The sequence below is a fragment of the Festucalex cinctus genome, chromosome 11 (genome assembly GCF_051991245.1).
Source record: "Festucalex cinctus isolate MCC-2025b chromosome 11, RoL_Fcin_1.0, whole genome shotgun sequence".
NCBI classification, from domain to species: Eukaryota; Metazoa; Chordata; class Actinopteri; order Syngnathiformes; family Syngnathidae; genus Festucalex; species Festucalex cinctus.
In genome coordinates, this window is record NC_135421.1 from 11,825,494 (window position 1) to 11,852,096 (window position 26,603).

Below are 26,603 nucleotides of genomic sequence, written 5' to 3' on the forward strand. Positions count from 1 at the left end.
GTGGGTGTGACGGGAGTGCGCTATTAGTCGATGAGACGAGGAACAAGCTCCCATCATCTATTTCTATGCTGCATTAAATTTACATTTTACTTTTCGCCACCCATAAAAGCTGACATGGAACACCATGGACGGTGACACATGGGGAGTCGGAGGGGGTCAAAGTTCAGCAGATTACCTGTCACAGGCGGCGTACTGATTAGAATAATTCGACACTCTCGCTTTGAGGTCAGCGCAGGCCTGACTCATTGGGTGTGACCTACCAATCTCTATGCTACACTACACCTCTGAATGTGGGTGAAAAGCTATGGAGGACCAAAATTGCCAAAAATAAAAATAAATAAATGAAAAAATAAATAAATAAAGGACTAAAAGCAAAAATAAAACAGAATATAAAAATATACTTAAACAATTAAATAAATAAGTGGAAATAAAAATAACAAATAATATATATCCATAGATAAATAAATATAATGTCGAGGTCAACTTCTCGCAAGTTGTGGTGACAGTTTACAAGAGAGTCATCTATTGCTGGAGCTCTCAGTGCAAGCCGGCAAGACTTCCTTGTTTGCAGAGCCGCTCACTCGACCAACAAAAGGCAGTTTGCAACAGCGGAGTCCAACCCAAGACATGTTTAGGGCCGCCCCCTCATTTGAGTAACATTTCATCCTGGCAGAGCATCTGCAACCTGAAATAAATAAATGTGAGAGCAGAGCATTTTTATTGATTGATTGGTATTTAATTCTATTTATAAATTTATTTATTTATTTATTTTGTTTATTTTATATTTATTTTTATTTTTTTTTTGGTTCTCATTTTTATTTTTGCATTTTTTTTTACTTGTATTTATTATTTTTGTTGTTTTTATTTCCTTTTTTTTTTATTTATTATGTATTTCTGTTTTTATTTTCACTTTTAGTCATTTATTTACTTATTTGGTCATTTATTTATTTTAATTTTGGCAGTTTTGGTTCTCCATAAAACACATTTGAAGTGTTCAAATACAAAAGCAGACATCTCCTTTTTTATGAACTGAGTACAGTGATTTATTTTATTTTATGTATTTATGTATTTATTTATTTATTTATTTTTTGTACTGTGTTTTAGGTTTGGCACATTTCTTGAAACTGAAATGACATTTTCAAAATACTATTGACAAATCCCAAAACCACATTACAATTAGTGTCAACTGAATGGCATTTCTCATTGCCTTCATCAAATTGCCAATGTCTTAGTACTTGTCTCAATTGCCTCAGAGAAGAGAATGAGAACGATGGAGAAGAGGGGAAGGTGACAATAGTGACTGCACAGTAAATTCTTGAGAGAAAATTTGACTCTATAGAGTAAATACAACTCTATTTTTTAGTGGGACCGAATACACTCACTTTTAGAGTAACATTTACACTTGGAAGAGAGTAAAGAATTGAAAAATAAAAATAAAAGTCACTCAACGGTTGAGGAACCTTCAGGTTGGGAGACGGCCGCAGTACCACCTGAGCTACGTCACTTCTACTGTTTGCTTAGCTCCAAGATGTTTTTGGTCTTGGAGTTATGAAGATTCCAGCTGACACGAGCGCTACACTTGTACTAGCAAAAAAAAAAAAAAAAAAAAAAAAAAAAGAACAAAAAAGAACAAAAAACAACAACAAAAAAAAAAAAACTTGTACTAGCACACAGCAGGAGCTTTTGCTTAAAAAACAGCATTACTTCAATTCACTATCATGAAGTGAAATGTTACAGTTTTCATTGTAAGTGGTTTCTTTGCATGTTAGCATATCCAGGAAAGCTCTTTACCAATGGTTCTTGTTGGAGGTACTAAACTCCACCAGTTTCCCATGCACATTCACCAAACCCTTCTTTATTGAAAAATAAAATATATATATTTTTTTCTTCTTTTCAAATTCAAGACATGGTAGGCCTATAGTGTTGAAGTAGCCATTTTCATTTGAATCTGGCTCTCTTCACCCTGAATACAGAAAGTGTTGTGTTCTTGTATTCCCCATCTCCATGCAGCTAAAGGAAGTGTTGCTTTAGTTTTGCTAGATAGCTAGATGTTCTGGACTAGAATTGCTCAACTTGGCATTGCACATCTTGCAGTTAGGACGCTGACTCCCATCACTTTAAAACAATATCCACTGTTTTCTAAAGATGGAACCCATGGGAAGTAGAACCAATGAAAACAGCACAGGTCCCAGATTTGAACCCTGTGGAACACCACAAGTTCTGTTAAACATGTGACATTCATATTGCACATATTTGTGCAGCCACTTTACTTTTTTTGCTCAACATAGTATGAAGGGACTGTGATTGGCTGGCAACCAGTCCCGGGTGTCCGCTGCCTACTGCCCAGAGCCAGCTGAGATAGGCTCCAGCACCCCCCGCGACCCTTGTGAGGAATAAGTGGTCAAGACAATGGATGGATATATAGTATGAAGGGATTACAATTATAAAGAAATCACACGACGTACCATCACAACATCCACAAGTCGACTACTGAGTGTGCCAAGTTCGCTGCAGCACAGATAGGCCAAGCACTGTACCGTGGTCACCTGCAGGCTGCAACCAATGATGGCTAATTGGGACGTATCATCACAAATCATTTGAGTGAGTTGGTTGTCTTGCTAAAGAAAGGACAACCCACCTTGATCATTTATAATAAATTACGGCCACCAGACAGTGAACATTCATGCTGCCATATATGATAGCTTCTAGAAAGTAAAGCACATCTCATCCTGAGTGTGAGTAAAAGTGAGTGTGGGGACATGTAAACGATAGACTTCAGTTGGGTCCCTGCACCCCTTTTACAGATGGATGAAAGCGCTATACTCGAAAAGAAAAAAATGTGAGGCTACCATCATACACATGCATACGCTGTGGCAGATACCACAAGAGCTGGAGGCTATCACAGTGTGAGCTAGCATGGGGGGAAGGGGCCCGGGCCCATTTGTGGTGTGTGTATAGGGTGAAGTGAGGTTAGCCGACGTGAACTTTTTCATTTATTCTAAGTCGACATTTATTCCCCCGCTAGCCATCAATGCTAATGAATACACCGGTTGTCCGCTGCAAACTGACCGCACAAACAAATAATTCGATGTGCATGGAATATTTCATTTATCACGAGCTAACGAACACTAATCATCCGAAATTTGCATGTCATCTGTTTGCAGAGGCCACTGCACATGCTGCCGGTGTCGCCATCAATACAAAAGCTGTTTTTGCCTCCAGTCTGCATATTTTCATTAATGAGCGGGAGTAGTGGCCATCCAAAAATACTTATAATTGGCTTGATGTAAGCCAACTTCAGCAAAGCTTTTCAAAGATGTTTTTACTTTTTTTTTACCCCCAAAAATGTATGTCATGATACTACTAAGTAGTGTTGTTCCGATACCGGTATCGGCAGAGGTGCCGATACTGCATTAAAACAGTGGTATCGGTATCGGTGACTACTTACAAGTAACATACCGATACAATTAATTCCAACGCTAATATAGGATTTTGGAGGGAGCATCTTGTGTCTTGCTGGTGCACAACATTCACTAGTATGTGACATGCTCACTGAATGCCGATCTAAGATATCCTATTGGCCCTTGAATGCTCTGAACCAATGGCAGGACAGCTTTTTCATGATGAGGAAAAAAAAACTTAAGTATCGGTATGGTATCGGTATCGGCCGATACGGCAAAGCTGTATATCGGTATCGGTATCGGGAGTCAAAAAACGGTATCGGAACAACACTACTACTAAGTAATGTATAAAATATGTGATCTATCATTAAAGCTACATATCAAGCTTTCATTACTTTTCTCTCAAATATAACTTTAATAAAATGTATTTTTATTCTGGTAAAATTACAATCTTTTTACAATCTTTTTTTCTTCATCGTTTCATTTTCATTTCATTTCGCTTTCCCTGTAAAACTGTGAATTACTGTAATATCTAATTAGTTTTATTCTGTTAATATGTTCATTTTAATTTTTAATTTATGGCTATATTATCATAATTATATGATTTATTTGTCATTGATTTATTTTTTTTTACTTTTTTGAGTACAATACACCATACAAGAAAATCAATGGATGCATTCTATTTATTATTTAAGTTGCGTAATATGGTGGTGAGCAAGGGAAGCAAACAATGAGGCCGTCATCAATCATCTGTGCTGCTTTCCTGAGGGAAGCCACATGTAGCAGATGAGGCAGGTGGCTGTCATAAACATCCCAGCTGATCTCCGGCACATTTGACCTCTTGCCCTTTCACTGCTTTCACTGTAGACTGACAGTGACTTCGATCTAATCCTAAATGGGACCTTTTCGTTGTACGTAATGCAGGTGTTTGTTCAGTAGCACGATGAGGCCCACAGATTTTGTATCTTTGTCTTTGTGCGAGTCAGCCAGTGAGATCAGTCGTGTCAGAGTGATCAGGCCAGGGTGGAGGGTTGGGAGGTGTGTGTGCGTGGAGGGTGGGGGTACTCAGGGTCAGGGGAACTTCTTTCTTCATCTGACCTATTGTTCTTCCCCCCGGTTTGAAAACACACTGCGGAGCTTTCATCCACGCCTCTGCGCTCAGAGAAACAGGAAGTGTCTGCATCACACACCTCATCCATCATATGGCAGCCAAAAGAGCTGTCACATTTCTACACTTCTCACTCCAATTGTTATCCACTTGACGCAGCTTCTGGCACTGCCAGTTATGCCAGTTACAACCACTTGTTAGGGTTTCAATCAAAAATTGGGATTAGATTGATTTAACATCAAACATCTCTTAAAAAAAAAAAAAAAAGATTGATTTAACATTTCAAACGTGGATTAGCGTTTTCAACAAATTCTGGGGTTACAAATTAGGGTTTAAAGTTAATGAAGTTAATGTAGGGATTTCAAATTAGGATTTCATATACCCGTTAGGGTATCAAAATATGGTTTCAAGACAAGGTTATAAGGTTTCAAGCAAATGTAATGTTTCGAATTAGGGTTCCAAGCTAGGATAAGGTTTCAAGCAAACTTTAAATTAAAGTTTAAAACAAGTTTAGGATTTCAAATTTGACTTTGTAGCTAAGTTCATGGTTTCAAAAAAAGGATTTAAGCAATGGTTTGTGTTTCAATTTAAATTTAAAATCCAATTTGAAGGTTTCAAGACAACAGGTTAGTGCTCAAGACAGGGTTAGGATTTCAAGAAAATTTGGGGGTTCCAAGCATGGGTTAACATGACAGTCAGGGGGATTTATGGTACTGCTTTCAACCAATTCTTAATTCTTTTTTTTATTTTTATTTTCATGCATCTCATGAAGGGAGCTTAAGCAGCCCAAGAGGTGCACAGGACCTCCACAGTTTGGTGAGACAAGTTCTTTAAAGGAAAAACTCCTTTTTGTGACAGCATTCATTGTCTGCAAGTCAACAACACTGTTTGGGTTGAAATGTACTTTCTGGTTTATTTTCTCTTAAAATCCTGACTTCTTCCTTGTGAAATTACAACTCTTCTGGTGAAATTACGACATCATTTTTTTTTTTTTTTTTTTTTTGCTTGAAATGTTAGGTTTGGATGAAAAATCTCATCTTTATTTTTGCGAAATTATGCATTTTCTCTTATAAAACAAAAAAAAAATACAGCTTTTTTTCTGGCACTTTTTTTCAATTAATATTCTTGAAATTATAGGGTTTTCTCTTTGAATTATTATGTATTTTTTTCTCCTAAAATGCCAACTTTGTTCTCATCAAATAATGACTTTATTCTCATAATATGTTCACCCCATCCTGTAAAATATCAGGCTCTACTTGTATATCCGTAGACAGCACAGGTGTGCTCCAGCATCAGAAGTGACACATCTTGATTTTCATGTTGGTGCAAGCCACTTTTAGCCTGTTTGGGAATTTAGCAGATGGTTCTGCACCATGCTGGCTGAAAGTAGACGACTTGGCGGAGGTAGTTGAACACAATTTTGGTGAATTACATCGAGGTGCAGGCAGACGTGTGGAGTGGATGTCATTATATTTCATACATAATTATGAGAACAGCATGCATGCAGCATTGAACCTGATGAGTCATTATAGTAATCAATTCATTGAACACATTATTATTATGATTATAATCATTTTTATTTGAGATGTTCCATACCACTTTTTTCAGACTGATACCGATACTGATAGTCAACTCTTGAGTAGTTTAGTTTAGTTAATTTTGGCATGATACATTTGCAAACTTTTTTTTAAACTCTTGAGTAGTTACCGATACCAAATACAGATACCACTACTACATAGAATTTCCCCCAAAAATGACAAATTATTTTAAAGAAAGACTTATATATTCCAATATAGTATTTTCCCTAAAAAAATAAAAATAAATAAAATAAAATAAAAGACCCATTGAGGTGTGCCTGTGGATCAAGTGAGCTGTGTTCACTGTTACAAGCTACGCACATCTATAAAAGTTGGCGCATCAGAGACCTTGCCCTGACTAAATAATACATTTAGAGATATGTTTCAACCTTTTTGTCCCTCCCTATCCTGTATCTTAGATATGGCGCAATTCAAAGGCAGATATAGCTATGGAACATTTGGTCAAAAGCAAATTTTTCACAATATTTACTTTAGTTTTGAACAATGAGAAAGTATTATGAAGTGTTTGGAGTTCTCCTTCCAAAGTGGAAGCAGGCTTCAGAAAGGCTTAAGTGCCTCCACCTCGTCTTCTAGAAGTTACCTCCAGGCTAACTCTAATAGCAATCAATGAAGAACCACACACAAAAGCTAATTCAATTTCCCTGCACCCGTTTTCTCATCAGGGCTCAAAGTCCTGTCCAGGACTGATAGGGCCCCCGAACATGTCTCCAAGGAGGGGAGGGTTTATCCTCGCTTTCAGCCAGCCTTCAGTAATAGACACAGATAACCGGATTGTTGGAGGAGGTGGTGGAGTACCAGCTCACCTGCCTGTGCTGGACACATCCCCCTTCACCCCCTTTAAAAAAAAAAGAAAAAAAAAGAAAAAAAAAACTTAATCAAGAGGCTTTAACTCCCAGTTCAGTGAGACCTCAGAGACTTAAGTCGAGAGTCAAAGGGGGAGGAGATCAACATCTGTGTGGCTTCGGTTCACTTACCTGGGATGTGGATCCCAAACGGCCAGATAAAGTGAGAGAAGGGAGGATAAGAGGGGAGGCGGCACCCTGCGCAGGTTGTCTGACAGCTGGTGACCCATAAGGAGGCTTGAAAAGAGGGATCAGAGATCACATGAAAGGAAAAAAAGAAATAAATATTGGTCAGAAAAAAACTGATAAAATATCTTCCTGTCTCCTTCGATCGCTTCCCCGCTTGCTCTTTTCTGCCTTTCAGCTCCCCCTGCACGGCAGCCCGCTTGCCTGCACCTTTAAATAATGCAAGGCCTAAGTGTGCAACAATCCCCGACATGCGCTGGGACAACGCTTTAAACAATGCTAACATCAGAGACGCAACAGCCCTCGGGCACTCCGGCACTCCTCTGTGAAAGGGTGCGCTCACGTTGGTGCGCACCTCCCTTTTGTGTGGAACATGCACGATAGAATGTCATGTTCAGCGGGTGAGAGGAGAAGCATGTGTCCTTATGTGTCTCCAGCAACATTCGGTATCCCCGGTGAGAAGACATCTGATGGCAGATGTTGCAGTCTGATGGCACACAAACATGAACACACTAGGCCTGCCACAAAAATATCCATATGGAAATGTAAGCTATCGCTATTGAGTACTGTATAGTATTGCTAGATCGATTCTCCTGCTTTCTGATGAAAACATGTAAAATACACTATGATAATTATGACCTCCGGTTTTCCTGCGTGCACAATTAAAAGTATGTTGAGCAGGGAACCAAGTTTATTTTACTGAAAAAAAAATAATGAAATAAATAAAACAGCTTTTTAAAAAACTAAAACTAATCTGAAACTACATTTTACATTTACCAAACTAACCTAAACTAACTATAATTGTAGTGAAAATGTCCTTAGTTTTCGTCTTTGGTAACTATTTTAATTCATGAGCCTTTGGGTTGATTTTAAATGTAATTTAAGTACCGTATTTTCACGACTATAAGGCGCACCGCATTATAAGGCGCACCTTCAATGAATGACATATTTTACAAATTTTTCCACATATAAGGCGCTACAGTAGAGGCTGGGGTTACGTTATGCATCCATTAGATGGTGCTGCGCTAAAGGGAACGTCAACAAAGTCAGATAGGTTCAGTCAAACTTTATTAATAGATTACAAACCAGCTTTCTCACAACTCCATTCACTCCCAAAATGAATAAACAACTGTTGTATTATTTTCTCTGAGGTAAAGTATTAGTATTAGCTAGCGATCCAAGATGGCGGGATCTTCTGCGCATGCGCGTCAGCGATCGTGCAGGGTCACCAATAGCGTCTTGACAGCGAAACCTGTTGCGGCTCAATATTGATCCATATATAAGGCACACTGGATTATAAGGCGTATGGTCAGCTTTTGAAAAAATTGAAGGCTTTTAGGTGCGCCTTATAGTGCGGAAAATACGGTATATTTATTTCGATATTAACCGGAATAAGGACGTTTGAAAGTGTGTCGCATGGAAGCGACGTCATCTACCAGCAGCCAATAGAAAAGCACCTTCAGATGACATCGCTCCTAGGCGACAATTTTGTGTGTTTTCATTTAATTCAGCTGAAATGCAACACTAAGTAAGAAGTGTGTTACTATTTTCATGCTGTTTGTTTGTTTGTTTATTTGTTTGTTTGTTTGTTTTTATTCATTAATTTTCCTTTCAGACATGTCATTGTAACAGTTTTCCAACACAATTCTACCATGGTATTTATTAAATATTGCACAAAAGTAATACACATTTTTGTAAAAAAAATAATAATAATCTAAGCATTTTTTAGATAACTAAAACTAATGAAAACTAACAGAGCCGCCCAGAAAACTAATGAAAACTAACTAGATTTAAAAAACAAAACTCACAAGGAAATAAAAACTAATTATAATGACATTTTCAAAACTATACTAACCCTGCAGTGAACCCACCATTGACAATAAATCCCAGACTGCCGCTAATGGTGGAAATCGGCATTAGAGAGAGCCTAGTTTTTTTTTCTCTTTTTTTTTCTATTTTTTTTTACACCAAATTGCGAGACATGCCGGCAAATTGGTCAGTCAGATTGCCCCGCACGGCGTAGCATGTCTGCAAACATTTTTATGCCGAGCACTTTCTGTTGCCAAATTGTCAGATGTGTCAGAGTAACGCAGGATGTGACAAGCAACTCCATTCACCACCACAACTGTTTGTCAACATTTCATTTTCAAACCACATATAATAGTTTCCAGCTCATAAAGCATACATGGATGCATTGACAATAAATACGTATTTGCAATGTAAAATACTGAAATACTTTGATGGGATTGTTATCTTGATCAACGTTATGAGCGCATTTGGAATGGAAAGCCCTTCATACATACTGTGTAAACATACAGTATGCCCTCATTCACACAGACAATCTTGGAAGTCTGATTGAAGATTTCAAAGATTTACAACATACAGCTGTGAAAAGATCGTTTTATGTTTCTGGTGTTAAAACTGTCTAATAACAGGCGTGTTTTTATGATAAACTTTAGTCTCGGTTGACTTTCTATGTTCTCCCTTTTTCAGTTACACAGATATCGTGATGTATCATTGCTTTTTTTTCAGTGTATAGATTATCGTACAATCTTTGCATTGTGGTCCTTTGCTATCAGTATGGTATAATGTTGTTATCAGAACAACATACTATAAACTTATGAGATTGGTTGATGATCATGTCTGAACATTTGCTTTAGTTTCCTCAATGAATTTAAATGTCTGCATTTATGCAATAATCTTGTGAAAAAAATGACACATTTGACAGACCAAATACATTGTTACCTCAACTTGATATGTAAATCATTACCAAAAGGCAATTATGACATAAAGCAAAACCCGATAGACAGGAAAATGCACACACATCATTTGCTCCCAATAACGTATAAATACGTTTGGTTTTTTTTATGTTCTAAGTGTCCCAAAGACGTATTTATACCATCCATCCATTTTCTTGACCGCTTATTCCTCTCAAGGGTTGCGGGACGTATTTATACGTTTTTTTGTTTTGTTTTTTGTTTTTTTTATGCTAGAGCATACAGAAGGCTTTGATGCAGCCTCTCAACTGCAAAGAACGGTTGCAGAAATGGTAGTTATTACACAAACGGCCAGCAGGTGGCAGCAGAGCAAAGGAGATCAACCAGAGTCATGTAGAAAAAAGCTCAATTACTTAAAATTTTAAATAGATTTGTGAAAACTGATGAAACTGAGCTCTCCTCTAATGCTAATTGCTGCAAAACGAAAACAGATAGAAACAAACTTTTTTTTTTTTTCCTGATGATAGGTTCCATGCTTTTATAGCAATAGAACACAATATTCTGTGGGCCTTGCAAAATCAGTCAAAATCCAGTAAAACAGCCGGCAGCGAACGGGACTGCTTCTGTGAAAATGGCTGGGAGTGAATGAGTTAAATGTTCGAACACAGCTCAGTGAAATGTAACTGAGGCTCACATAAGCAAAACACTGATTTACATGTCTAATGCATCTGACATGGCGGGAAGATGTTGTGTGTGAGCACTTGACCATTGCGCGTGTCATCTGTCTGTTGTTTAAAAGCCGCCATGGCGCACACGCTGCACAGACTGTCCAGACTGGCGCACAATGCTGGAAGGCGGCCAAAAAACGCCTCCTCTGCGAACATCACACATCTTGCGCGGCCCTTTCAACTCTCGGAAGGAAGCAGAATTTGTGCACGGCGTAAGACAAAGAAGAACATAATTAAATATCTTAAATGGATGACATAAAAGCAAAAGTCAGGGTCGTGGGATTGTCCTGTTCGTTGGCTCCAAAGTAATATACTGTTATAAAATACTCATGGCAGCAGTAAATAGGCATGTATTGCATATTATTGTATTTTCTGAAAGGTAACAGTACTTGTCATTTCATCATCGACCACATTTATACACTCTGCAGAAACGTCTGAACAGTACAACGTTAGCATAGTAGCTAAATGGTAATTAAAAAAACGGTATTGTTTTGTTCTTTTTTTAACATTATCATGAATTTGAAGCCATTATTTATTAAAATGTTAGTAAATGCCACTTACATTAAAAATTTGAAGTAAAATGACAACAAACCATATATTTGTATTTCAGAATGTTTGTTTCCAGCATAGCTTAAAAAACGCCAAATGTTTCCCACCAAATTTTGGAGATATTAGATTTTGTGGACTGACCTCTTAAACTGGTTTGCTAGTGTCCCCCAGAGTATTGAAAAAAAAAATGTCCACAAAGCCAATTTTCCTGTACAACACAAAATTTGTCTGCAGGTTGATCATGATGAGTAGACTAACCGAAAAAAATAAATAAATAAATAAAACACCAACAACAACAACATAGGAATCTATGCCTGAAAACACACAGGAAGTCATTTTATAATCTTCCCTTTTGGTCATATTTTTATATTTTCAAGGTAGTCCTCTGAGGACGAAAAGTTATTTTTATTTATTGGAAGCTGATTGGCAATATTTTTGCGAGTTTTTGAACATCCTCTCAAAGGTGCGGTATAGGATGTCGAAGCTGACGTTGGTAGTTTATCCATGTTGGAAAATTTGCTAAACATGAGATGTCACTGCTCCGATGTTGTATTATTTTGGAATGTACAATCAATTAAAAATATAAAACAGGTGGTAAGATTCCCTGATGGCTCGGTGAGAATGACAACATTGTGATTTTCCAGGCCGAGTGATGCAGCTGCACTCAGAAAAGCTCCATTACACACTATGCGTTCGAGCGGGGGTGTCCAAGCTTTTTCATTTGAGGGCCACATACAGAAAATCAGAAGGACGCAAGGGCCACATAATGTTATGAAGAGAAATTGTGTTTAGTTCTAAAAATTGTATAAGAAATCATTTATTTGTGCTTTTGCTTATAGGGTGGTTCTGTTTTTATTAGTTTTAGCTCTTTGATAAATGCTTAGTTTTAGTTAGTTTCAGTATTATTATTATTATTTTTTTAAATGTTTATTACTTGTGCACAATATTTAAAAAAATATCATGGGAGCGACGTCATCTGAAGGTGTTTTTCTATTGGCTGTTTCTAGATGGCGTCACTTTTGTGTGACATACTTTCAAACATCATTATTCCGGTTGATATCGAAATAAATCTACTAAAAATCACACTAAAGACTAAAACGAAGTACATGTTTGCTATAATTATAGTTTTAGTTCGGGTTGCAAACATAAAATGTAGTTTCAGTTAGTTTTCGTTTTTTGAAAAGCATTTTCGTTTTTACTTTATTTCGTTAAAGGGATACTTTTCTTATTTAGCTATGTTTGGCAGTCTAACAATATTTTGCCTATAATAAAAGTGATATTTAAATTATTTTTCACGTACAATTAGTATCTTTAAAAACACATTTTGCTACTTGCTGTTGACTGAAAATGACATCACAAGGGCTGAAGTAACCAATCACATCTCAGCTTGTGAATGTCACATGACCAAACCTAGAAAAGAGGTGAGCTGTTATTGGTTACGTGAAGCCTTGTGATGTCATTTTCAGTCGACAGCAAGTTGCAAAATGTGTTTTTAAAGGTACTAATTGTACGTGAAAAATAATGAAAGTACCAAATTAATTGTAGACAAAATATTAACTTTTTATTGCTATAATGAGCTAAATAAGTGAAGTATCCCTTTAACGAAATTGTTTTTTTAATTTTTGTTTTAGTTATTTCGTTAGTTTTAGTTAACTAAAATAACCTTTAATAGCACCTGTGTTTTTCAACACCCTCCCATCTTACTCCCTTACCCATACTTACTACTTATGTAGTGACAAAGAAATAGTAAGTTGCCTCTACGATATGTTTACTCTTGATTTGTCTCAAGGCTATTTAATTCATTGTTTTTAAATTCTATTGCTCGCCAGAGATTTAATAATCATCCCAAGAAAACTCAGCATGATGTGTGTCAAATTAGAGGCAAACAATGACTAATGGCTATTTTTTAAGAAGTAAAAATGGCTAATTTTTCCAAAAATCATTTTAATAATATTCTACATTCTAGAGTCAGGTAGGACAGGCTGTATTAACGTATAAGACTTTTTTTTGTTTTTGTTTTGTTTTGTAACCCTTCAAACTCTACCTTAAAAAAAAAAAGAAAAAGCAGCCCACACCCCCCAAAAAATAAAACAATGACAAACTATCAGTGTCATCATTAATCAAAGACGTCAGCTAATTGCTATCCTCACAGCATTCCATCATCATCCACTCCCTCTCCAAACCCCAAAGAAGTGAAGCGAGAATTCATAAAATGCGTAATTTAGCGCTGACCTTTGTCAAGAGTTCGTCACGTCTCCATCTGTGCGCGAGGAGCCGGGAGGAGGTGGGGTCGGGGGTGGATTATGATGACCCTCGCTAACCGCTTTTGCCTGCAACTGCCTGCTGTTACAAAAACATTGCGCACACGTGAAGCCCCCGCATGGTCAAAGGGATCAAACAGGCCTAGAGAACACTGCTTGTTTCAAACAGAAAGGGGGTTTATATGGTGGGGGCAATGGTGGTGTGTTCCAGGGCTATGTTTTGCGCTACCAAAAAGGAGTGATAAAGTTCAGGGTGGGAAACAAAACAAGAAAATGCTAATGAGCTAATGTTGAATTCAGAGCACAATTGCAGGGGGAAAGGGAAAGCAGAAAAAGTGTGCCGTTTGAAGCCTAATCCTCTTTTACATTCTTAATTGGGAAACAACAAGCCAAAAGTCACTTTGTTGTGCTGACCCACACATGCCTATTTTGAAAAGAACATGTCTGCTGCAGCTCTACACAATGCTGCATTATTTTTGCGATCCAGCCTTGTGCTGATGTTGTATGCTTGGACATTTTGGAATAAAGTGTATAGGGACAACACGCTGGGATGTTGCGCGCATCAAATGCATGATCCTGAAAATGACTTTGTAAAAAGTACACTTGGATTTAACATTTTTCATCAATATTTGTGAAAATAGAAACGAAAAAAGTGTTTGGGCTATTTGATATTTTCTTTAACAAACACTTCAATGGCTTCATGGCTACATATAGAGGATATGAAAAGCCAAAATACTACTATTAATACTAAATAGCGTGCAAATAGTAAAGTTTGTCAAATGTAAAATTGTTACAAAATTGTTGCACTAGTGATTATCTCATTCACTCGCAGCCATTTACACTGAAGCAACCCCCTTCGCTCTCGGCTGTGTTACTGGATTTTGACTGATTTTGCAAGGCCCACAGAATATTGTGTTCTATTGCTCTAAAAACATGGAACCCACCAACAGAAAGATTAGAATCTCTTCTTTCATCAGGAAAAAAAAGTATGTTTCTCTTTGTTTCTGTTTTGCAGTAAATTAGCATTTGAATATAGCTACGTTTCCTCATTATTCACACATCTGCTTAGAATTGTTGGGAAACAGCTTGTTTTCATTATGGCCCCTGGTTGATCTATTATAGTCTGCTACCCCCTGCTGGCCGTTTTTGTAATTACTACCATTTTTTTCACCCTTTCTCTGCAATTGAGAGGCTGCATCAAAGCCTTCCGTATGCTCTTGCATTAAAATCATAAAAAACAAACAAACGTATAAATCCGTCTTTGGGACACTTAATACATTTAAAATAAGAACATATATATACGTTTTTTGGGAGCAAATTATCCATCCATCCATCCATTTTCTTGACCGCTTATTCCTCACAAGGGTCGCGGGGGGTGCTGGCGCCTATCTCAGCTGGCTCTGGGCAGTAGGCGGGGGACACTCCGGACTGGTCGCCAGCCAATCGCAGGGCAAGGGAGCAAATTAGTTATTTGTAAATACATTGTCTTGCCATCAGAAACACATGTACACATTTCCATACAACAAAATGCTTTTTGTCTTTATTAAAAACTTTATAACAAAAAAAAATGTGCTTTTAAATGGCTTTTCATTTAATTCAATAGGTAAACTTGATTTGCTATATCAGTAATTTGAGTTGTGTGCTCCAGCATAGCTCGAACTAAACTCACAAGTCAAGCTACAACACCTTCCGAGTGATTACCTCCCATTTGCAGGTCAAATTTAAACAGGATAACGCAACGTATCTCGTCCCAGCGTGTGCTCATAAGATCTCCTATGCACGCTAAAGGAGAGCTGACCAACTGCACGAGCGGGATTAGTTCCCCGCTACTTTATTTGTTTATGAGTATGTGGATGTTGCAGGTGCAGGTGGGGAAGCGGCGCTCCACCAAACAAGGCAGAGTAGTGAGTGGCCTCCTCCTGTGAGTAGTGATGCCTCACGCTGATCCGTGTGCGAAAAGCAAGTGAATGTCGCCAGACAGCTGGCGTGGAGAGCTACAGTATGCAATGCTTAACATAGAAACATACACAAGACATTCTGACACGCTTCATGAGATGCTTACAGAGAGACAGTACATGAAGTAACTATTTATATGCATTTGTTCTTATTAAAGGTTTGTCCTTAACTGTGTAGGTATCATGTCTTGTCATTTATTAGAATAGAACCTTGTAGATTTTGAGTGAGTACATACAAGTAAAAATAAGAAGCACTTATACTTCTTGTGAGTAATATGCAACATTAACTTGCTTTTTCGGTTAAAAAAAGACAGAATTATGAAATAAACATCTCATTTTATAGTAAGTATAGTAAGTGTTACTTCTTCTGGTTATTAGAGTCACTGGGTTTGAGCTTGACCTTCTTTCCAACATATTTTCTTGCGTGCAGAGAAATGTTTGTACCTTCTTAAGCTATATTCCTCCAGCTCACAGCGAGAAGCCCAATCTGGCTGGTCCTGCATGGTGGGACTCATGAAAGTCATACTGTACTTACATACACACCACACAGTTGTACAAGTATGTCCTTATCATCCCCTCAGAGGACGTTGGGGTGTCTTCACTACACTGCCTAACTTTGGCAGATAGGTATGGTGGACCACTGAAACAAGTTTTAAAAAAATGTATTAACGTGAACACTAGCTACCCCGAGCACCTGTTAGAATGTGTTCTCGTTAGGAGAGATAAAACTGTACTTTGGTCTTTTACATCAGCTTCCTTATAGTTATGGCTTGTTTCAGAAAGAATGGGATGTCAAAGGTTGAACACTTTGCTATAACAGCTAATGTATGTGACGTTTAACAATATTTACTAAAAGCTTACTCATCCACGCCAACTCCTACCTCAACATTCAATCATCTGCAGCTGACATGGATCTAAAATACTTCATAAATCCGTACTGAAGCGCTCAGTTTTTCACAGCTAGCAGCTAACGTGAATCAACCAAATTCCTGTTTTTTTTCTTCTTCTCTCTGCCAACGTAATTAAATTTCTGGTTGCGCTATATATATATATTTTTTTTTTACATCAGTCAAAGCTCATTTCCAAGATTAGGAGTAACAGGTTATTTCAGTTTTTTAAAAGCTAATCCAATGTTTCCAAGTGTACCTGCAAGACAAAGTGGAAACAGTTTAACCCCTTCAGATCCATAGATGGTTAAAGTGGACATGATATACTTGTACGTCTAAACCAATAAAACGCATAATTTGGATGATGTCAACACTTTTGGTTCATGATTGGATCTTTACTAACCAATCACAATCGCAAGTTGATTTGCATGATGTTCATGTTAAAAATGTTGCATATAAGCTTGGTAAGTTTACAACACGTTACTGCCATATTATCCTGGCGTCCACTATAACAACTAAGAATATGACATAACGCCCAACCCCGCCCCCGCCCCCCCCCCCCCCCCCCCCCCACACACACACCATGTTGTTCTTATGTGGGAAAAGTCAAAATCAGGAAAAAAAAAAGAAAAAAAAAACAGAAAAAAAATACAATTCTGTAGGGGCTATTATGTATTTTATCATCATGTGAAGGTATGCTGTTATCACTAGGGCGGGTATTGCCTCCAACCTCACGATACAATACGTATCACGATACAGGGGTCACGATACGATACGTATCGTGATACATATGTATCCCAATACATGATCTTCAAGGCGATACGTATCCAGATATTTTACATTAATTTACTTGCATTTTACAATAACAGTCATATGTATACCTAAAGGATATGCTTATTATGCTGGATGACAAAAATGTTTTTTTTTGTTAGTAGCTCTTCTGGTTTACCACCAAGCGACATGCCTGGTGGAAATGTGTACGCACTGCAAAGCAAGGAGCAGTTTTCACAGACACACCGGGAAAATGTATTAATAGGCATGAGCCGATATGAGCTAAAATATCAAAGTATTAAAATTACAGCTGTAAAATGTGCTAATTTGAAATATTTGGGGAAATAAAACCAGCATTTTTTTCATGTAACATTCGATTTCATTTTTTAAACAAAATATAGGAAAATTGGTACATTAAGACACGTGTCATGTTAAGGTTAAGTAAATAAATGTTGATATTCTTCCTCTGCTTTCATTTTTCTTAGCAAGACACAGTGTCCAATCACTGGTGAGCTATTTTTGCATTATTGAAGGCAATTAACTTCAAAGACACTGCTGGTTTTTATTTTTTGGGTACAATGCAAGCTGCAAAGGCAAACATTAACTGCCTATTTAAACGTAACGAGCAATATCGATTCTGACGCCTGTGTATCGATACGTGTATTGTAATGAAGCCCGCAACGATATATTGCCGTATCGATTTTTTGAGCACACCCCTAGTTATCACATATCTGGTTGAGAGTGATTAGAGTGTGAAACGAAGAACATTCCAGCCTGCCTTGCATTACAGAAGCGCACTGCCTGATGAAAATGAATCATTTATTTACAATAAAATCCAATCAGCGCTAATCACTCCCCAATTAAAGCTTGTGCCCTTAAATTAATGTCATAATGTCCGTCCATGTTTGTCGATGTTTTAATTTATAGCTAAGTGGCAAAATGATATTCAATTAGTTAATTAAGTGTGATCCAGCTGCGCGCCATCTCTCCACACCAGGGGGCGTCTCCCTGCGGACCGCTGCTTTTTAAGCCTCTTTGCGCTAATTATCACACTGACATTATCAGCCTCTACCTTCCTTCTTTCCTTCACCTAAATGCTATTACAAAATGCCACATTGTGGTACCGGATAGTGGATGAAAAGAGCTTTGGCAAGGCAAGTGCCATGAACAAACATTTCCATTCAAAAGGTTTTGAGTCGGCTGTATGTTGACAGTAGGCTACTATTAATCAATTGTATGAGTTTGCATAACTGTGGCTGAGTTGGTAGAGTGACCGAATGGTTAGAATCATGCGTCCGATTGTCCGCTGTCGAGGTGTCCTCGGGTAGGAGACTGAACCCTAATTTGATCCCAGTGTGAATGCTTGCTTGAAGGAATGGACGAATGAATGTGAGCATGAATGTGTGCATGTGTAAAGCGCATTGGGCACTGTGATGTAGATGAAGCCACATACAGTTGTGCTTGAAAGTAAACTTATGAGCACCACTCCTAATCTACAAAAGCTGAAGGCCATTTAATGACACAAAAATGCTAAGAGTTGTCACCAATATTCATATTCACAGCTCTAATCATGTCCACTTAAATCTCTGACAGTATCAAAACAATTGCCACAGTATTTTGGATTTTATGGGCATAACTCACCATACAGTGTGCTCATCAGTTCGTAAACTTTCAAGAACAATTGTAAGTGGTGAAAATACAGAAAATTGAGCCCGATATGTTATAGTTGGTATCAAGCTATCAGTTTTGCTGTAATTAGCTCAATGTTTAACCTTAAATGCTGAATGACATTTTTCTTTTTCTTTTTTTTAACTATGCTGAAGGTCTTCATTCACATCTTGGCTGTTTTATTTCAAATTCCTTGTGACATAGCCCCTATTTTATGAAGGGAAACATCATAAAAAAACACTGCATTAAAACCATGTAACCGATTATGATCTGGATGAAACCCACGTTGGTTCATTTGCTAAATAAATAAATGACAGCAAGATGAAAACAAAAGGAGGCAGGAGTTAGACAATGATGATGTTTGCTGTTTTACAGCTTTACAAAGGGATTCTATAGATAACCACAAAGATGCATCCTGTGTGCTGCAATCAAAAAGTCCACCTACGCTCATGTTCTGTAAACACACACACACCTTTGTGTTTTTAGGCTCTGATATCCCCCTGTTTGGATGATTAAAAACACAGAGGGACCCCCACAGACGGTGCCCATCCGAAGGTTCCGGCCAGGCCTTGTCTACCTGACAATTGACAGCTTAAATGTGATTAAACGCTGACCGGGAGGGAGGGGTTTGCCGGCCATCCATGGCGAAAGTGATTACCATGGCAATGGGTAATTATAGCTGTCATCTTCTATCCTGCTGGCGCCAGTTTGACTGTATTTGCTGGCAAAGCTTAGCTTAGCATGTTCATCAACCTCAAACCTCCTCCCGAAGTGCCAATCACTTGGGACCCCTCCAGTTGTCGTCAAACATTCACAGGCCTGTCATGACGTCCTCCTGGCAGACCACTCCCAGGGTTTATCGTCCCCGTTCTCCTGCAATGCGCACGACAACTTGGAGGTGCAAGTGATATTACAAGGAAGCTCCTGCTGAAGCATTAATTGAAGGGAGTTACGGCGGGACGCAAACAACAGGGGGTGGCCAGCATCTATTATCACTCCTGCTTTCAACAGGTCTCACGTTTACTAAACTGCAAATTGCAAAAACTTGCAAGGGCGAAATGTTTGACACTATTTGATCTGCAACCATATGGTGCAGGCAGAGACGAGACGGGGGGGGGGGGGCTGATGAGGTAAACAGTAAAACAGTAAAATAAATAAGCATCAGTGAACAAAAATGCGGCCAGAATGGGAAAACAAATCAACAAACTCATGACTATTTCGAGTCGTTAATGAGCCTGCAAGAAGATGTCAGCCACTAACCCCCCCCCCACCTGGTCCTGGTGGCCAACCCCTCGGCCGTGCCCTCGCCTCCCACGACGCTGACAACAGCCATACTGTGGATGCTAAAAAGCCGACTGTGACGTCTGGGAGCCGCAGGACTGCAAGTTCACATTGAAACAAACATTGCCTTCCCTGCTAGCTTTGTGACACTTGATGTACGTTAGCCGTATTCATTAATGACCTGGCCCGGATGCGGCACATCCTTAATCTGACCCAATGTGGCTATTAACAAGGGCTTGGGAACAATTAAAACAACAATTAGCAAAAAACGAACATAAATGACGACTCCTTTGATTTTCACTCATGTCAAGGTTCTAAAATGCAGGCCGAGCAGAGCCGTGACTTCACTGTCATCTGATTGGCTGACAGTAGTGTTGGCGTGGTAAAATTTACACAGATCTGATAGGTTGGATTGGGATTGGAACATCTTTAGCATTTTATGCAAAATTGTGATAGGCTGTAATGTCTAATTTACCCGATCGATCAATGACGGCATTGATCAGCTCCATGAAATTACATATTTAATGTTTATCAACCTTTTTGAAGATTTTTTTCCCCCTGTGTATTTCAATTGATGCCAATTATACTTTGGAGTTTGCGGTCATAGAAAATACATGGAAACTGAAGGCAGCCAGAGTGCTGCAGTAAAATTAAAACTGTGTAGTAAAACACTGCAACATCCAGAGAGCGTCAGAAACAGCATATAAGCTAACATTAACGTGTGCATTTGTGTTTTGTTTACACAGTAAATTCTGTAAGATTTACTCTAAACTGGGTCTATTTGGTCCCACTCTAAAAATTACACTTGGAAGAGAGTGAAATATTCAGAGTAAATTTTACTCAAAGCATTTTTAGTAATATTCAGAGTAAATTTTATTCGAAGTATTTTTAGTGCGTACGAGATAATTTGCATATCCCATGAAAAAAAAATGATTAAATATTTGTCAGTCCAAAATTTTGCAAGGATGGATATTGACTACATTTTACTAGTTAAAAAAAAAAAAAAAAAAGTTACACAAGGGTTGAAGGAACAAACTCATGACGTTCAGCTTGGGATACTGCCACTCCATCACATGAGCTATTCCACTCCCACTGTTTGCTTATATCCAATACGAGACCAGAAACAATGTTTTTAGTATTGAAGTTGGGAAGATTCCAGCTAACATTAGTGATATACTAACACACAGGAGGAGTGGCAGCACTCAGGGAGTAGATTGTCTGTTGTGGGTTTGTTCCTTAACCCTTGAGTGACTTTTTTTTTCTTTTTATTTATTTTTATTTTCATTTTAGACTCTTGCAAATGTAAATTTGACTCTGTTTAGAGTTGGACCAAATATACTCTGTTTAGAGTAAAATTTACTCTACAGAATTTACTGTGTAGCGCCTGTAACCTCATATCTTACATGTGCTCAGCAGCGAACTAATGACTTTTTTTTCAGGATCTGAAACAGTCAGCGTCTACTTTAGGGAGGCTTTTATTAATTTTAAGTAGAGGAACAGGGCGACTAATTGGGGCATGGTGTCTATTAGAGGCAAGGCCTGGATTGACGGAAAAACTCAACAAGGACCTGTCCGTCTGTGGTTAATGTTTTGAAGTCAGTACAAATTCAACATAATGCACTAAAAAGAGCAAATTACCAAATAATTTGTAATATGAAATGTGCTTTGTTACCTTCCCACCAGGTCTTTTGCTACATCAACATCTTTTGTTCTAACCCAAATATGTCTTCCAGGAGGTCTTGTTTGAGCCTGTAAATTCCCTGAAAGCGGATGAAATTAGGATCTGCCTATTCCGGTTACAGTCGCGGCGTGGTACTGACAAAAACAGATGAGTGTTTCTCCCGGGGGATCTAGCAAGTGATTCGTGGGTATGGAACCAGTTAGCCTTGGCTGTTATTGCAGCTGATCATAAAAGGTAACGTGCATGGGAACTCCTCTGTAAAAAGTGGAAAATGTTTGTTGCTATAAAAAACATGTTAATACAAAGCAGTGAGGTGGAAGTGCACACAAAGGTGGAGTTAACAATGCCATTAAGGGGGAACATTTAGTGAATTGTGTGTTAATGTGAGCTCTTTATAGCACTGTGCTGCCTCAGCAATAAAATAATGCTACAACAGTTTTATGAAATATCACCAAACATATGGGTAGTTTTTGAAGGTGGGGGTTCATTTCAATGCAGTTTAGTAGGATTTTTAAAATATATTTTAAAATTTTAAAATTGACAGTGTTTACAAAATTCAGGGAAACATTTTATTTGTTTATATTATGGGCTCAGGCCTAGGTTTGCATGTCTAAATCAGATGAAAACATACAAAAGATGTATTTTAATGTATTTATTTTATTAAATACGTTATGTACATATTGTTACTAAGGTATTGTTTACCAAATTGGGTTCCTTGTAAAAGGGCTATAACTTCCAAAAATGTGAAATGTTTTCTTTTTTTTTCTTTTTTTTTTTTAACCAAAGCCTATCCTTTTCCCCAAATTGTGAATGGTTTAATTTCATTGACTCCTTCAATTAAAATGCAGCTACTTTTTCAAATTAGCTTTGCTGCTAACTGTGACAGTGCACCCACCCACCATTTTGGGAGACCACATCCTCACTAATGTTTGATTGAATCCAAACGCCTCTTGTGTAGGCCTCGACCCACCAGTAGCGAGCGGGCAAGCAGATTAGCAGGAATCCCGGGAGGAAGTTTAAACAAGAGGAAACATTAAGTTTAAAATAAAACACAGGAAGCAAGCTTAACTAAAACTCCTCCCACAGTGTCTGTCTTTTCTTTTTTGGGCCCAATTATCATTTGTTAACGGGATTAATTACTGCAAATACTCTTTCTGTTCTTTCCCCCTCGGAGCAAGTGGGCAATAAATCCTTGCTTGTGCTGCACAGACTGAGAAGAGCGCTTTGATTAGCATAACAAGTTAGGGAATCATTAAAGTGCCCCTAGAGAAAACAGCATCCCAACACACAGGATGCAGGGTGGGATTTAGGAGGGCTATTTAAACAGAATCAAATAGTTTGGGGAAGTGGGAGAAAGAGGTGGGTGAAAGACAACAGAGATGCTTACTCACAGCGTCATGTAGTCCACACAGAAGCAACAATAAGACCAGTGGGCAGCAACTGTCATTGGTGTTATTTCAGGGACCATGACTGCTGCCTGGGCCTGATTTATTTTTTTTCAGCAAGAAAAGTGCCATAGTGCATTCCCTCACCGTCAAGTGAATGGACAGACTTGATGGCCTGTGGGAATGATATCAGAAAACATAATGTATATTTACATTGGATGTGTCTATAAATGGAAAGGTGTGTTAATAACTAGATCTGCGAGCAGCTTTAAAGGACCCCTCATAAACAGCGCGTCACCACGGCAACACGAGGTGGGATTCCTCATTGACTGGAATTGATGATTGATGGAAGTGCCCACATTTTGGCGTGTGCTTCAGCACTTTCAGCGAATGCTTGATAATGCGAAGCCTTGAAAAAAAAACAGACTGAGCACCGAGTGAAGCAGGATTACGTCTGTTCCTTCTCCTTCCGTGTATTTTTGTGAAGCTTCGCATTATCAAGCATTCGCTGAAAGTGCTGAAGAACACGCTAAAAAGTGAGCAGTTCCATCAATCATCAATTTCAGTCAATGACGATGCCAACTCTGACGGCGACAGCGCATCATCAAATAAAAACTTTTCAAAATAGCGGAGTTCCTGTTAGGTTTAGCATGAAGCAAAAATGCTTCATTAAGAATGAATTTTGAAAAACAAATTTGTATGCCTGTCATTTAGTATTTTGAAAACTCCAAGCTTTTCCCCACCGTTGTTGTTGCAGGTCCTGAGATGGTCCACCACAATTTTGAAGTCAAGTCTAGGACAAGGAAGCAAAAATATGACCACTGTGAATGTGCAAAAAAAGAGCCAAAATTGTATATTCAAATACTCATAGCACACTTTCTGTACATTTTTGCGTATTGCTACCGAAGTCTTTTCGTACGTGTCATGGTGATACATGTACCTCCCAATTTTCGCAGGCCTTGGTCAAATGTACCTGCATAGGGTTCCGTTAAACCCATTTTTTTTGTACTCATGTTTACGATGCATGTGCCAGGTTTAGTGAGTTTTTGTCCATGTTTTCACCCTCCAAAATGTGATTAAAAGAAGAATTTCTTCAAAAACAAAAGGTAGCAGTCACTGCTTGACAGGACACACTGTTTACACTGTGTGCATATGTGAATGGGCAGCCAATTGTTTGATTATATGTTTATGTGACTGTACAGAAATTGTTAAATTATGTGCATATATTGACAGTTTGTTGACATTTTGAGCTCTATTTTCATAGACATTACTCATGCGCACAGATGCACGATTGAAGGTGGAAGGTGGTCTCAACTTTACATCAACTTTACATCATCTATAAATGGAGAGTTTCTTGCAGTTCCATATAGGAGTACCTTGCAAGCACCGATCTCCTGCATTGACTCCAGCGAGTCCCTAATGGTTCCGCCATGGACCATGAGCATCCCTTGCGCTGAATTTATAGGAAATTAGATGTGCCGCTTCCATTGGCCGGGACGTTTGCTTCTACAAAAATACCAAAAGAAAGAAAACTTCATCTATGGTATGTGCACAGTTAGATGCTAGACTTATAATAATAATAATAATAATAATAATAATAATAATAATAATAATAATAATAATAATAATAATAATAATACAATTATCTCTGTGTCAACGATTTAATTTTTCTTCATGTCTTGAAGTCACATGTCTTGAAGGACGATTAAATAACAATATAATATAATAATATATAATATAATAATAAGTATACTTAACAAAATGTACTTCATCTATATTTCTTTGGGGGTCATAATTCTTATTATTATTATGAATAGAAAAAAAAATATGAATAACTGTTGAATTGAATAAGAGTCAACAAAAGGGCTGGCGGCAAGGAGGAATTGAATCTGGTCTTTCTCACACTTGTCATCTGCCGCGAAGAGCAGAAGCGAGCACGTCTTTTTACAGTTTCTCCGCTAAATCCCAACAAGTTTGCCCAAGCGAACAGATGGGCTCGCTAATTAGCCACACTCAGGCTGTACGTTGCTTTATAAAGAGGGAACAGGTTCCAGACATCTTGACACATTTTATTAACATATCATACCTTGGAGCGACGCTTCCTCCGTGTGTGCGGTGCTTTTAGCTAAATGCACACAAATAGCCCTGCACATTTATATAAACACACACAACAGTACACACACGTACACAAAGTCAGTCTTCTGCAACCAAGTACCCAGTGTGTGTTTTAATATGCACAATTAGCTCAGCATGCATGTGTGCGTGCATGCATCCATGCCGCATTGATGCTATCTGGTGAGTCTTCAACACCATGATGCCGTCGAGGCCTCCTGCCGGGCCCACTCCGAGGTGGCGGCGACACGGCAGCACCCACCCACCACGCACACAACACAACACAACATGGACGACTGCAGAGCGTATAAAAGAGGGGAGGAAAAATGCCATCATCATATCACTGCTGTGCGTCTTCCTCAGCCCGGCGATCCAGCGGGCGCTCATTGCCATGGTGATCCTGGTTAAGAGGCTTAACCCATGCTGATGGTTGCTGGGGGACACTCCCATCGCCATGGTGATGGCAAACGGGAGGACACTTGCATTGCCATGGTGATGATGGCAGGAGTCGGGCATGCCAACCAATAAGATGACGGATGGATGCCAAGCAGGAAAAGGACGTGACAGGAATGAACAGAATGTCGGAGCCTACGGGGTGGTTTTCACAAAGTGCATCTTCAATGCTTTCCTTATTTTTTTGACACTTGGAAGAAAACACTGCAGTCTACTTTTTTTTTTTTTTAAGACAGACAAAGGCGGGCACAGCGATGGAATCATGACGCTTCTGTTGTGATCTCTTGTTTTGGAGTGTTCATTTTGACACTTTAAGACATCGGAGTTGTGGAAACAGGTCAACATTGTGTCAACACAGGGATGCCCAAGTCCATTCCTCGAGAGCATCTATCCACCCTGTGTCCCATGTTTCCCTCCTCCATCACACCTGAATCAAATGATCAGCTCATCAGCAAGCTCTCAATAACGATCCTGATTATTTGATTCAAGTGTGTTGGAGGAGGGAGACATGGAAAACTCTCGAGGACCGGCAACCCTGCACTAATGGATAATGTGACTTTTTGTAGTCCAAATGGAAATACTATATATCCATCCATTTTCTTCACCACTTATTCTTCTTCACAAGGATCGCAGGGGTGCTGGAGCCTATCCCAGCCGACTTCTGGCAGTAGGCAGGGTACACCGTGCGTCCAAGTTTGGAAGCTCCCTTCGTGCTATCACGTTGTCAGAGGCCAACAGTGAAGATTCATGCACAGCCCTAATATTTAGAGAGAGAGTATTACATATCTTTTTTTTAAGACTTTAGATACAACTCTCATATTGGATCGTATTAATTTTGCAAGTGTACCTAATGTTGAGGCCAGCATGAACATGTGCCTCACTTTTTTGGTCCAAGCAGATGTCGGAGCATTCACCATTCATCCATGCGCTCGTTATCAGATGTTGTGGGATGACAACATGCCCCCCACAAGCAGAGCTGCGGTCACCAGCGCACCCGTCAACAGAGTCAACAAGTCACGG

At 38.7% G+C, this 26,603-nt stretch overlaps 1 long non-coding RNA gene across 1 annotated transcript; it reads right to left on the reverse strand.

The window, feature by feature from the left end:
- Positions 1-6,715: 6,715 nt before the first annotated feature.
- On the reverse strand, positions 6,716-13,476 carry LOC144030437 (uncharacterized). The gene is made up of 3 exons (XR_013287260.1): positions 13,362-13,476; positions 7,082-7,186; positions 6,716-6,942 (listed from the first exon to the last, which is right to left on the reverse strand). It is a non-coding gene; the product is annotated as an uncharacterized LOC144030437 (long non-coding RNA).
- Between the last annotated feature and the right edge of the window lie 13,127 nt (positions 13,477-26,603).